A 15085-nucleotide genomic window follows, 5' to 3' on the forward strand; every position below is an offset into this window, starting at 1 on the left:
TGCAACTGAAGGAAAAAACCAATAATTTTCTGTGGACTTTTTGGGGAAAAAGAAAAGTCAAACCAAATCAAAACAGAACTATATTTTTGCACACATGGTACTTCTTTTATGCTGTGCTTGCACAGTTTAAATAGGGACTTTAAATAATCCAGATTAAGCAGACTATAATACTATAATTCTTATGTAGGAAGCATGGGATACCTTTCTGTATGCTAGTGTTGCACTTATAGAATAGCTAAGTGAACCTCAGATAAATAAATGAAAATAAACTCAAAATGGCTAAATTTTAAGTTAATAACTCTCAGAGTAGTAAGATTCAGAAACATTCAAATAAAGGTGATAAGGGAAAAGAGATGAATTGTTAAGATAAGTGCTTTACAGACCTTACACAAAATTGGACTGGATGCTTAAGACATCATGCTGTTTCTAGCCTGCCGGTGTTAGCTGGAGCAAATTCTAGGCTTTTAAAAAACTTAGTAAGTTAGAATAGTGTGGTGATTGTACACATTGGAAAAAAACCCCAAACTGTCCATAAACAGTCACCACTCTCTGAGCTCCAGGTGCAGGTACTTCCATTTTGCTTCAGAGCCTGTCTGTGTGGTTGAACGGAGACTGTATTTTACTTGCAGCTTAGCTGTGATGATATGACATCATTCTGTTTTGTTGGTGTCAATTGCAAGCATAAAAGATTTTGATTGGGCTTTGAGAAATTTTGATTGGGCTTTGTGTTGATTGTTAGTGTAGACGAAGTTCTGGAGTTTCGGTCATCCTTCTAGTGCATGATAATAAACACATTTAATATGTGCTCTGAAGTCGGAGTGACATAGATTCTAAAATTATTGATATCCGTTTCATGTAGCAGTCACTAATGTTTCATCTTGTGGTATGTTGGTGGTTTTTTTTGTTTTTTCAAATGTAGAACTTGAACACTGAAATTGCAACGCATAGCCTGTACATACACTAGATCAGTGAAAGCTGTTTTCCCAGACACATTATTGGGTCACTGCACTTTGTCTTTTATGGTATGTATACAGGTCACAGTGCTAAATACGTAAGGTTGAGAAGGGGTATGTTTTGTAAATCTTTCTTCTTTCATCACAAAGACTGAAGAAATTCAAAATTTGTAAAAAAAATAAATTATCACAGAAGGCTAGAGAAAGCTCACAGCAATCATAAGCCTCATTTGGACAAAGAATATTTGATGTGCTAATAATGAGACTCAGCTTCCTTTGTCACGCTTTTGGGGGGGGGGATAACTTAGCTCTGTTTTACATCTGTATCCCTTGAATGTCCTTCTGCAAATGAAGATTTAATTTGGTGAGGCTAATATAGTGCATCTGATTTGGCTTGCACCTCACTGACATTGTGAGCCCATTATGGCATTATTACTCTCCAATTACAGGCATGAAGGTAAGAAGTGGCCTGGTAATGAAGGGTACACACCCAGAGCAGTGTGGCAAGAATTTTAAATGAGGCAAAAGGAAAAAAAAAATATACCTACTACACTAATACCTATCAAAAGGTCCTTTTTCCTAAGTGGCTACTTGGAAAAAGTCCCCGAGAAGTGTTAGTGCTGAACATTACTGTGCCATCACCTGTTCATCCAGGCTACAGACTGGAATTTGTCTCAGATGCAGATATCTACAATTTCTATAGTTCTGTGTACTGCATAGCACTTGTACTGAAACAAGGTCAAACAGTTTCGTATATGTTTATTTAATTTGTGAGAATAATGTTTAAGCTACACTTAAAAAAAAAATCTAACATGGAAGCATATTTTCTGCTTTAGTGTTTAATGCGCTTTCAGTTTTGAAAATCAAATATTTAGTGTCAAATAATTTATTTGTGCTCTAGAAAACAAATGTTTACTAGCATTGGTATAAAATCAATGTAACTGTCTTCTGTGGTTTAAGATACTGGAAACTAACTTTGAGAGCCTTTTCAAAATATCTTTTCTCTTGTGTGAGTAGAATTTTGTGAGACTTGCTGTTATGGGATCCTACGGGATACGTTTTTAGAGAAAATCCTGTCTGCTGTAGGGTTACTTCACTGAGACTGTTCTGAATGTGCCACAGTAAACTAAAAGGGTTAGAGGAAGCAGAGGAATAATAACTGTCAATAGGGGGCAGAGTCCATGTAAATTACATGTGTAATATCAAATGATTTAATACTGCTTCAAAAGTATGAGTATTTCCATTCTGAAGGAAAAACAAACCCACAGAGGACTGGTGGCCAATAACTTTTTTTTGGTACAGTAAAGAATGAAATGAAGAAAAATGTCAGAAGCAGAGGCAAAAGCTGCACATTCTTTTCAGAGGAGGTGTATCAAACTTGAGGTACTTCTGACAGAGGAAAGGATCCAGTGGAATATGACTCGTAAGACTGCTGACTGGCAGACTAGCGAGTAGTAGCGAGTTTGATTTGCATACTCTTTTTGCCCTGTTTACCAATTTATCTACAAATAGTCACATAAAGATTTCAAAGTTGTCAGCTACAGTGTGACATGCTGTGGTACGATATAGTACTTTGGGGGTGCAGATCCATGCTCAGCTTTAAGATGAACAATCCAACACAATTTTAGCTGCATCAATTCCTTGGTTTAGTTGACTGTGCAGGGTTGCTTGAGGTGCTAGTGTCAGTGCAAAGGATATGGTGAAAATGCATATAGCAGGAGGGAATAAGTGCAAAAGATCCTTTCTGTTGGCTGCACAGGTTCACACTGGCTGAGTCAGAATTTCTGTGAACATATGAAAAAGGGACTTCCACATAGTTTAGTTACTCCTTGCCATTTGGAGTAGTTTATTAAATTCTTAAATGTCATCTTGCATTTAAATCTGTCCAGTTTTCTGCTCTGATTTGCTTTAAAACCGGAAAAATTCACTCAAGTGTTCTAGGTGCTATGGAGACAGTGCTGATGTCAGAAATGTTTTTAGTGGGAGCCTGGAAAAGGGAAACAGATGGCTGCAGTTACTGTTGAACATGGTTGGTTGTTGATGCATAACAGAGCAATGGAGTGCAGTACAGAATTGCTGACCTAGCATTGGATGTAGTAGACTGTTGGGAAGGTAGCAGAGCTTGTGGAGAAGCAGAGGTTGTTAGCTTACCCCCAGTGCTGTGTTAATGAAACTCAGTTTCTTTGTGTCCCATTGTGTCCACACAGGGCTGACCCACACCATATGGCTGCATTAGCTTGAATTGATGCCAGCTCAGGTGTCTGTATTATTAGCAGACTTGGGCCAGATTACACTGCCTGTTAAGCTCTGGCTTTTCTTTTGTCCCAGTATATGATAAAGTATCTTTCTGGTACTTGGGTTGTCTTGACCTTAATAGACCTTTATTTTCTAGGTGGCTTCTCAACTCATGGGGCTTTTATAAGAACTGAGGAGCCAGGGGTGAAGAGATAGTATAGGTGTAGCTTGAACTGTCACCGTTAATGAAAAAAATGCTTGTTTTTTCTTAAGCATTGAACTCTTGGGTGATGTTAAATGCTGTTGTCATTTATAACTTTGTGCAGTATCTTGCACTGAACTGGAACAAAACCAGAAACAGAACTCCCCAAAAAGCTTTCAAAATCTCAGACTTCTCCCTCACTCTGAGCAAAACCCCCCTCTGTGAAGCCTGAATCCAATTTTGTGCAGTTAACATCAACGCAGAACTCTGCTGCTAAGGTCATTTACTTGGTTCTGGAGTTAGCCATCCTGTATGGTTTCTCTATGTGCCTCTTAAGTATACTTGTGACAGGATCTTTCCAGCTACTTCCAAACAAAGCTGCTTAGTTGTGGTGTGCTCTGCCTTAGCTATTGACTCACTTACTGTTAGTTTTTATTCTGAACTACAAATGAGCAGTCAAAGTGTCTTGGTTGGTTATTTATCAAGCTTTCTAACAAGCCTCTTTTGTTTTACCTTCCCTTGTGTTTAGAAGAAACTGCCTCCAGATATCCCTTGAGGTCACCTTCCTTCCTTTCAAGTCCATCCTTTTGAAACTCTCATTTGCTGTGATATCTATAAAGCCTTTACAGTGATTAAACAGTGCTTATCATGATGTTCAAAATCATCTTGTTACTTGTACTTTCCAGTCACTCTGTCTAAAAATAAAACGAAAGATTCTGTAAGCTCTTCAGTGCAGAGATTGCCTTTTTGTACAAGTATTTAACACAGCAGGGCCCAGGAATCGAGGCAGGGGCCTATAATACCAGCTTGAGAGAGAATAAAAAACATTTCCAGGTATAAATTATTTTTTGATAGGAAGGTAAGTGTAAGGTGCCTTCAGGGATCATTTCTTCATAATGAAATGTGCATTAATGGTAACAGTATGCAATCATTTTTAATCAGGCTGCCATGTCTACAATACAAAGAAGTTGTTTTTTTATTAATGGTATTTAGGGCATCAGTAGCATTTACGCAAGCTAGAATGGGTTATATGACAAAGTTATTCTGTGCTCGAAAGCTACAATTATTCTCTAAACTTCAAAATCCAGAATTCAAGATTAGAAGAGACTGAGAATTTCTGCATTTGATTGGCTCAGGCTGAAAGCTGGAGAAAAAGCGGTTTGCCTTTTATACATTCTGTCAGCTACAACAATGCTAACCAAGGAAAGTGTCATCTCCCTAGAGTCTCTTTTCAGACAAAAGTACTATAGGGCAACAATGAATCTCAAAAGAAATTCATGATTGGAAAAAGCAGTGTTTTGCATATAAATGTTTCTAATGGAGCTATGAGCATCAGTGTTGTGCTCTATTAGCATCAGTGTTGTGATCTATTACTTTGAAAAATACTATGTGAATCCCTGTAGCTTTTAGTGATTCAAGACATGAAAGGTGTTATTTATTTTCATTTGTCTTATGTTCCTTATAAAATATTAAATAATCCTTTGGCATCAAAAAGTACTATTAGGTCTTTAAGACTGTACAGAATTATTGTTCATAACTTCAAAAGCTTAAGTTGCTAATGGATGACATATATAAACCACAATCAGCAGAGAACAATTCCTACTGGTTTGCTAGCTAGAAGTATCTACAGGTATGTAGATTAAAATTTGTAAGAAGTAGATACTTCTACCAGTATTGTTGACCTGATTAAATTTTTAAAAACAAAGTTATACTTTACATACCCAAATAAGTGGCTTAGTTTTTTAAATTTTCTCTTAATTTTTCTCTCTCTATCATCTGTCTCTATCATTTGGGGCTATACAGCACAGATTTCCAGCTCATCTCTTCAGCCATGGGGAGTAGACTCCCTGACTATTTTTAAGAGAATTAAGATTCATATAATTTGCTGGAACCTTAGAAGAAAAAAGTATGTTAGGTGTTGTTAATCTTAAGTCTTATTATATCAATGTTAAATTAAAAAGAGTGTTATACCTTTTTTCTGCTGTATTGCATGGGAGATTGATGACCATTTTGATTATCCATCTCCATGCCACAGCCATCCCCAAACTCTGCCCACAAAGTTTACCATCACAAAAATGAAGCTGTGCTGAGATTCTACTGCCACATGCATTTGAAACAAAATGTTGACATTTCTTGGAAATTTCAGAAGTGTATATACAAGCTGAATTTGGTGCATAGATTTTTTCAAACCAAGGAAATATTTTAGTGTTTGTATTAGTTTTTTCAAATTCTGCTGTTAGAAAAAGCTACTGTAATACTTTGTTTAGTAAAGCAGGAATAGATGATAACCTGCACTTGGGTGTTTTTGTTGTCATTACCCACCCCCCGCAAAAAAAAAAAAAAAAGCCTATGTAATACATGTAAAGGATTGCTATATGCTACAGGAAAGGACTACTGAGACTAAAACAAGAAGAACTGACTGTGGAAGAATCTGTTGTGTTTCATTAGGACTTTGGTAGAAGCAGCAATTCAACCTATTTCGCAAATAGAAACTATCACAATGTTTTGTCTCTGTGTTCCAGTGGTGTTGCCTGAATAACTTATGACAAAGTAGTGGGATTTGGGCCCTAATAAATGGACACACTGTGTATAGGTTGTTTTCTGTGGTTCTGGAAAATGCTGACAAGAAGTAGTTTCTTTCCTTCTTGGGCGTAACTGTGACCTGGTTGCATTGTACGTAATAGATTTCCCCCTCCCCCCCCCCCCCCCCAGTTACAGTTTTTAATTGGAAATAAACTTGTAAAATTTAAGTCACTCCCAAGTCCATGGCACTTCTTGCAACAGCGAGGGGTTGAGGAACTCAAATGAAAAGCATTAATTGCTTCCTGCAGTATAATTTTGTTTGCTATTAGAAAGTACTGTAGTGATGTCTGAATTTTTCTAAGGATTCTACTCACCTATTCTCTTTTCCTGAGATAGTCAGGCTCTAGTGGAGACTGAAAATGTTTTTGCCTGAAGATAGAGCTGATTCTGACATGGCTTACATTAGTGCTTATTTTGCTACTGTTTGGCAGCAAACAGTACCTAGTTACTAGCTAAAAAAATAGTGTAGAATCCTTTGGGATGGTAGTACTGCTTTAAAAGTAAGAAGATTCTGATTTCAAGGTTTAATGTCAGTCTGAAGCTGCAGAAACAGATGGATCCATATCTGATGGATAAGATGAGCAAGTAGTTCTGAATTACTTCACTGTGCAGGTATCGTCTGCTTTGCCACATGCAACTTGTTTATCAGAGATCTGGATTCCCAAATAGAGTTTCTTTTGACTGGGTTTCTCTCCTGGACTGTTTTGATGACTTCCTTATATGACGTTTTAAAGGAAATAATAAATTAGCATCTGACCTAAATCTGCCTTTTGCTTTCAAAGTCAAATAGTCAGCCAATAAAAACCTGCATGTAAGCTGGCGTTGCACTCTAGCTTTCAGAACCAGAAGAATTTACAAAAGATTAAAGGTCATAAATACTTGTAAAAGTGTTTGTTGCTAGACTGTATTTGTGGCCTCTAAGGTTTAGGTGTTCTTTGAATGGCTCTCCAGTGTAACTGGGAGCTACCCTTTATATGATGAATCTTTCATGTTTCTATCAGAAAAATTGAGAGAGAATAGCAAACACTTTACAGAGGGGGGAGAAAATGCATGGGGAAATAAGACATATGTTTAGTTTGTAGTAGAGATTTTTTTGTTTCTCCTGAGTATTAGGAGTTTAGTTGTGGCTTTGTCTCAAACATTACCAATATTTCTTGTTCCTCAATTTTTGTCCACTGATAGGTACCATTGTATCCTTTATTCTTTACTGCTGGACATTGAAAAAGAAAAAAAATTAGTTAACATTAAAACTGTCCTTATTGGTTCTAATGTCTTCAGTGTACTGTTTTAGAATCAGAAATTCAAGTATTTTCAAGTGTCAAATCACCAGAGAAGTACTTTTCCCTAAGATATATTATACCTTTTTACACTTTAATGGTGACATCTTATGTAGCTGGCAGATTTCTAGGTATTGTTCAGTCTGTGTCTAGAGAAAAGTAGAATTTACATGAGAACTTCCCATTTCTAATCCCTATTTGAGATAGCATTCTGTGTAGCATACTTTCTTTTCTGTACTAAATCCTGTTTGAAAGATTTTGCTGGTTTCAGAGATTAATTCTGCTCTACTGTTTGCTTCACAATTCCTCATTTTCCTTTGCTGTAAGTCTGACTTCTGAAAAAATCTGTTGTTTTTCAGACAAAGGCAAAGTAACTTTAATAATTTCAGCTTTTTTTTCTCTCATTTCTGTATGAAACCTTCATCCTTAGTCCTTGGTGTAAAAAAATGGTGAAATTTAATTTTAGTTAAGTTTTGGGGGATGAAATTTGCATAATTTAGACTGTCTTTGTATTAAACTGTGGTTCCTGAAAAAGCTGAAGAGGCTTAATGGACTGAATGTACGATTTAGGAACTGGGAGATCTGGATTCTTTCCCTGATTTTACTGCTTGTTTTCTCTGTGTGACATTTTGAAATCTTGTTCCCTCCTGCCTTTAGAAATGCTGAAGAATTATCTGTGGAAAATGTACCAATTTATAGATGATAGTTAGAAAGCATATGCATTGTTTAGCTTTGTTTTTAAATGTTTGAGTGGTATGAGGCCTTGTGCTGTCCCCTTATATGAAAACTGTCAGCTTTGAATATTATTAACTACCAGTACTTTCTGTAAACATAAACCCATTCTTTAAATACTCAGGTGTTTGTTCATGATAGTGTCTTTTAACGGTGTAATTACGGTTAAAATTTTAAAACTGGCATGGATTTATTAGGACAAGTGACCTTTTCTGCTAGTATATTGAAGAGAACAAGGACAAAGAAACAGGTGTTCTGGCAGAAAGTTCAAAACAGAATATTTCGAAGTAGTTTCAAAGGCCAAGGAAAACACACAGGTTACACTTCTGTGAAGAGTATTCAGCTTGTCTAGCTTTGTGCAACTACAGTATAAACACATTGTCTACACAGCATCTGAGCTAATCATCTGCACAACCTTTATTGTTAGTGGAAAGACATAAGCACTTCAGTGTGCTGTTCATTTCAGCTTTATAAATCTGAGTGGAAATAGCTGCTTTACAGAGATCAGAGCAGTCTGCCCTGTTATGCCCATAAAACTTCTTGGATATATTTGTAGGGGAAGAGCACAACACATTTGGCTGTGTCTTTTATCACTTCAGGTGATGTTTAAACTACGTATGTCTATCCTGAGCATGCTTAAACATAGAACAGATTTGTTTTGAATAGGTTTAGTCCAAAAACTAATCACTTATAACAGATTGCAGTTACTAACATACAGCACAGCTAAATGACTCACCTCTTCACAAAGAGTTGTTGGCAACAGCAAGACGTGCTTGTTCTATGAAGTGCCTAATATAACCTTTCATTTTAAAAGTGGAGCGTTTGGTTATTGACTGTCTGTATCTACCCCTTCTTCTTGGTGTCCGGTGGATGTTGATGTGTTGTATTGTTAATTGTAATGCTTTTGCTAAAGGCAACAATTAATTAAAGCAAATGAGACCTAAAAGAAATTATGAAGAAACATGCCTAGGGAAAGAGAGCATTGTAGTGTTACTTAAAAACAGAAGCAGACATATAATTTCTGATACAAATAACAAGAAAAGCTGCAGTTTCCAAACAGTTGGTTACTCTTGTTTACTCAGGTGAACTGTGATAGGAAGTATAAAATACTAAAGAAATCAGTGGTTTTTGAATCCTTAAAGACTGATACCTATTAGATTATGAATACTGAAATTTTGTGAAATGATGGTAAGAAATAATCAGTTTGCTATTCCTGTGTCCTGATTGTATAACTACAGTAAATATCTTAACCATGGATTTCTTTAGCCTTAATCCAAAAGCACTACATAGGTCTCTCAGATGGCTGTTGGCCACCAACAAAGCACATTTGCTTTTGCAGAAGATAAATGGCCATGGGCACCCTTTATTTGTTACAGTCACTCCTCCAAAAGTAGTTGTTAAGCCTGTTATGTGAATAATGTCCACTGATAGTGAAACCTGAAGATGTGAATTTCATACTTTTATTTTTCAGTTTACATGATGTTAAGATCTTTCTCTAAAAAGAAATACTTACTGCTCTGTATTTTCTCCTTAATAATTATTGAGAAAATAAAATAACTTCATATATAACTCAGTTTGGATAAGCACTGAAAATGTTAAATGCTTAGTTAGAACTTCAAACACTTTTTTATTTTATTTAACTAACATTAGTGTGGCCCTACAAAAGAGGACACAGTGAAGGGTAAGTGAAACTCAACATTCTGTGTTGGATAGGATGAAGGGAAAATATTCTGCAAAGGGTATACATGTATAATTCGAGTTAGAGAAGTACATAGATTGGCAAAGTGACACCATCCCATGGATACCAATATGATGCTGATTTTGACTGTTTTGATCCAAAGACTGGGATTTCCCACTGTAAAACTTCCTTTTTGTAAGAATCAACAAGTAAGATGGTATGGTTTTGCAATTTGTTTTCTCAGAGGTGTGGGAGATTTGCACATTCTGTAGAAGTAGTGTGTGCAAGAGACTGATTTATGCATACTTATATGGATTATGCATATGCAATTAGATACATAACATAGATTAAATTTTTGAGGTTTTTTGTTTTGTGTCCCCCCTCCCCTGCTTCCAGATGACCTGTTTATGTAAGTTGCATAGAACTTGCTGAGGATATGTGTACCTGTGTGTGTATATATATGCCAGTGCATTGGTTATATTGTACTTCTTACTTGGATATTTATGTGTATTCATCTTATAAAAATTGTTGTCAGTAGCACTAGAGTTAGGTCCCAGTTTTCCTTCAGATAAAAGGATCAAGGAACCAGTGTTTCTTTTGTCTTTCTCCAAAATTTAAAATGAGTTCTTATTTTAAGACTTTTATGTTGGCTGACCTGCACACTGTAATTTCCATGACCAGGACAATGAGCTTTGAGAGGTAGGGTATTTGAAAGAACTGTACTTAACTTTCTGCATGAGGATTGTTCTTAATTAAAGATTTAGGAATCTTAGGTTAAGAGAATGCAGTCATTTTGAGCTTAGACTTTTCTATAGTTTCCAGTCCAGGCTTCTGAGAACTTGCAAATTAAGTGTTTGCTTCTTCTTACTTACTTCTTTTAGCGAAAGCTGCTGACTGACACACTTTTTTGGTCTAGGTTGTTTTTTTTTTTTTTTTTTTTTTACATCTAGAAGCAGCTGTAAATATCTATTGTAAATAGGTAAATGTATCTTTCAGATATATTTGTAGATTGAGGCTGTCCTGGGCCACACAACACAAAAAAAGAGTAAAAAGCCACATTAGGAATTATATTTGAATATCAGCTGAATGAAGGTATGTGCCAAAATTTTTTTTTTCTGCAGGTCTGCAGATGAACTAAACTGCATTGATATACCTTCAGATAAGTGTTCTAATTTCTGTCATTACTGCATTACAGAGCAAGAACTGTCATATCAACTGCAATGAATTAGTATTTCTCCACTCTTTTTTACTTAAATCTGTGTGACATTCATGCCCATGTCCTGTACTACTGTTCCTGGGTATAATGAATTCTGCCTTTAATACTGCAAGGAAGGCAAGTTTCAGAAGATAGTTAAAGTTCTGTTTATTTGTACATATGCAGAATTATTCAATGAGGTATGAGTATACCTAAATAACATGTCAGGTATCTCTGTATATGATTTGACTCAGAAGCTACTTTAGCAAGTAGGTTTAAAACAAACAAACCAAAAGGTGTAGTCTAGCCAAGATTCTGGACTTCTGCTTTCACATTCCAAATGATGACTCAGTGATATTAGTGTACTGTGGAAATGTGCTCTGACACATGGTCATCCATCACTACGAGTCTGTGATCCCATAATAAGAAGTACAGAGATTAATGTTTTATTACGGCAAGGTAGCTTTTACAATTACATATGTAATGAGAGAGGGAGCAGGGAGATTGTAAAGCCTCCATCTTTCTATAATTAATATGGAACTCAAATGACCTAAAAATGAAGAACATTATCATCCTGGAAAAATTAGCTGTCTTAAGTTTCATTCTTCCCCCCATCATGGTTCGTTAATGAGGAAAATCCTTTCCATTGCTATTTTGTACAGAATGATATTCAGCAAGAACAGAGAGTGCTCATTATCTCCTAGATGATACTTAACCCTACCAACAGCCATACAGAACAATTTTATCTCTGCAGTGAAATGTATGTAGCTTACACTATTGTTCTTTCACTATGGTTCATAATAGTTCTTTGGTTGGTTCTTTGTATTCTGCTCCTGAGAAATGCCTTGCAAGATAGGAAGAGTAGCACTAGGTCTGCTTGATTCTGTTTTCTATCCTGCTCTTGCCCTTTCCAAAATTCATTTTGAGAAAGGTGCAGATTCATGAGCATGGTCTAGTATAGAAGATGATTATTCCACAAGGCAATACTGTTTTCCTTAGTAATTTGCAGTTAAGAATGGTGGGAAAGTTGTATCGTCATCTGTTCATTCCCTCAAACTGATTAGAGTAAAAGCAGGTTTGGTCTGAAAATTGGGAAAGAGTAAGGTAAGAAAATCTACCCGCAGTGACCAGAGTCATTCTGTTGTCTTGTCTACTTCTAATCCAACACCAGTTCTTGATGTGACTCGGAAACGGAGCCACTGATTTAACTGTGTAGCCTTTCAATGGGATAATGGTTACTTAAAGCTACAAGATAGAATTATATATCTGATTATGTTTGATTTAGACAGTAACAGAATCGTCAATTTCTTAAGATGAAGTAAGACAACTAATAGCCTGCTACACATTCTACAGCTGTCTCCTGAAATGTTAAAAGATCAATAGGCCTGTAAGGCCAGGGAGTGGGGCAGTTGAAAAAAGACAAGAACAACTTGTATTGAAGAAAGGTGATGAAAAGGAGGGAGAAGATGATTAGCTACCTAACATCACAGCTTATCAGGGACACAACACTAAAGCAGCTAATCCATGTAAACCTATTATAGCTAGCAACTAACAATGGGGGAAAAGCCATGCTCCTGAAACCTGGGAGTAAGGAGAAATCCACCTAGTTGTGGATTCATTATGAATGGTACTTGGGAATGTGGGCACTTTGCAGTCAGGTTGAAGGCAAATCTTAAGTTTTTGATGACTTCAGGAAGCTGTTTAAAGCCCTTGGAAAGGTTGGTACGGAAGAAGAAATAAAAAATAAAGTAAAGCTTTAAAATGCTTTACTAGCTAAAAATACTCAATACGTAGGTCACTGCAAGTAAAGAAAAGAAAATACAGCATGATGTTTTCGCATCAAATTGAACCATGAATAAAATGTTAAACATTGTCATGAAAGGCCTTTAATATTCATAGCTAATATTTACCAATCCAAAGAGAAAACAATGATTAACTTTTGGCAGAAAAAAGCCTTTTGCTTTTCTAAGAGTGCTTTTTTTTTTTTTTTACATTCTTTCCTTTTGCCTTGCTTTACTAGAAGACTACCTTCTGTAGACTTTTTTGTGCTAGAAAACAGAATCTATGTCTATTGGATAACTCAGTGGGTACCTTGCTGATTTTATAGCTAACCTTTAAGGAGGTGAGCATAGTGGCAGTAATGCTCCTAATGTCTGTTGTGTGTCATTTGTTCAATAAAGGTACTGACCTCTTCCCATAAACTATTGTCAATGTGCAGTGTAATAGGAATCTAATTCAGGGAACAGTCCTAAACTTAACTGGAATTGGTACGTATTTTGTCCATCTGCTACTCTGCAGTCAGGGTGAGTCCTGTAGTGTCCCATTTTGTAAAGCAGTTGAACATTCTTGAGCTGTCTTCAAGCTTGTTGCCTTCCCCCATTGAACTGTTGTCAGGAAAAAACCAAACATAGTGTCTGTTTCTCATTGACAGAATTAATAAAATAGAATGCTGACAGGATACAGAACAAGCATAATTTTGGAACTGCTGTTATGCATCATTCTTCCCCAGCAATGGAAGAGACAAGTACAACTTGATATCCTGCAACAACCTTCAAGGTGAATTCCTTTTAAGTAAAGCTGTCAATTTGTTAATTATATCTCAAGTTCATATCAGAAGTTCTCATAGAAATGTATGTAGCTTTTGTTAACTATTCTCTCACTTTAAGGAAAAACAGAGTTTGATGTCAGAGTTGCTAGATTGTTGTTAAAGTTACCTCTTTCAGTTCAGAGACTTGCTTACTTGGCCATCCACCTGCTGTTAAACTTAACTGAGAACTGCAAAGGTGTGTTAAATTCTGTGGATGTACTTGCAGGATTTATAGCATCATTTTCTTCCATTCACTGCTTTGCTCTGTGATGATGGGTAAAACACTTGGGAGCCTAGTTTGAACCATCTGTTAAATAGGCTTAATGTTATAGAACTGACTGGTGCTCAAACCAGTAGATAATCTTTTGAATGGACATAGCAGCGTGTTCAGGCCAAGAAGAAAAAGTGCAGTATAGAGGGGTTAGAGACTTTTGAGAGTCTCTCTTTTGATTAAATAAAAACAAAACCCCACAAAACACAGAGTTGAAAATTAAACCAGCTTCAGTTGGTTAGTGCCTTACCATTAAATCAGTTTTCTGGAGTCAGAACCAAACACTGTGGGAGCTGGGTATGAAGGAATTTCCACTCAAATTTTATTTGGGCAGAGACTTTGAGGTAATTATTATAAAATGACTGGAGATGTTTAGGGGAATAGGTCTATAAAAAGCATAACTTTTGGATTTACTGCTTTCTTATTAATAAAATGTAATTACTGTCTTGCTGTAATAAAATATATTAAAATATTACTTAAAATATACCTTGTTAAGGTTTCAGCAATCCTAGGTATTTTTTAGCAGAGAAATTACCATTTGTTGAGACCAAATATAATTTTCAAGTTAGAGCTTACAGAGAGTTAAAGCTGTGCAGGATCATTTTTCATCCATTTTTCTTTTTTACCACAGTAATTAGGCACAATGCCAGGCGGCACAATGGAAAAGAAATTTTCTTTAATAGAATATTATTTTACAGGCACTGCTGGACACATACAGATGTCTTCTGTGTTCTTCCTTGTGAAGCTCTCTTCACGGTTTTATCTTCTATGGGAAAGAATTTTGGTTATTATTTTTTTCTAAGTTATCTACATGCTGTTTGAGGTTTGAGCTGTTTCAGTTAGAAAGGTGATTGCTCACATTAGCCATAATATTTTTGGGTTTTTTTTGTCTTCAAGATACCTTGAGGGTATTTGATATGGAGCAATGTTGACTAATATCTTGCACAAAGAACATTTTGGAAGTAACATCAGCCTGTCCTGCGTGTTTCTAGTAAAGTTAACTGGGGAGTAGAAAACAGGAAAAAAATGTTTCAATCCCTTACATCACTAAAAGAATGCTTCTGATGCTCAGATGCTTAAACTCTGTAGCTCCTGACTTCCAGCATGATTCTATGTAAAGAAAGACGAGCTTTACTGCAATAGTTCCTTAAGTTTGTATTTTTGTTTTACGTTGCTTTTTGTATCTTTGTAGCACTGGATGTGTTTGCAAGAATATTTTCTTTGGCTGAAATGTTAAGAGCTATTTGCAGACAACCAAGCTGTAGAGAAGGGAGTTTTTGTGTTCTGTCTGGTTTAAAAGACTGCAACACCATTTCATTCCTGTTACTGGCCTGTGGTACATGAGATTTCTAAAGCCTTCAGTTTGATTTTT

The 15085-nt window shown here is 36.1% G+C and overlaps 1 protein-coding gene across 3 annotated transcripts in view; it reads left to right on the forward strand.

Moving 5' to 3' along the window:
* The window catches only part of SMPD3 (sphingomyelin phosphodiesterase 3), a 125303-nt gene that overhangs the window by 17154 nt on the left and 93064 nt on the right, over positions 1-15085 (forward strand). The window contains exon 2 of one of the 3 annotated variants that reach the window (XM_069793718.1): positions 13287-13411. The exons of the other annotated variants lie outside the window; for them this stretch is intronic. The gene's annotated coding sequence lies outside the window, so the exon portion shown is untranslated. The remainder of the gene's footprint in view (positions 1-13286; positions 13412-15085) is intronic. 3 annotated transcript variants of the gene reach the window in all.

The sequence above is a fragment of the Haliaeetus albicilla genome, chromosome 10, assembly GCF_947461875.1.
Source record: "Haliaeetus albicilla chromosome 10, bHalAlb1.1, whole genome shotgun sequence".
In the NCBI taxonomy this organism is placed as follows: domain Eukaryota; kingdom Metazoa; phylum Chordata; class Aves; order Accipitriformes; family Accipitridae; genus Haliaeetus; species Haliaeetus albicilla.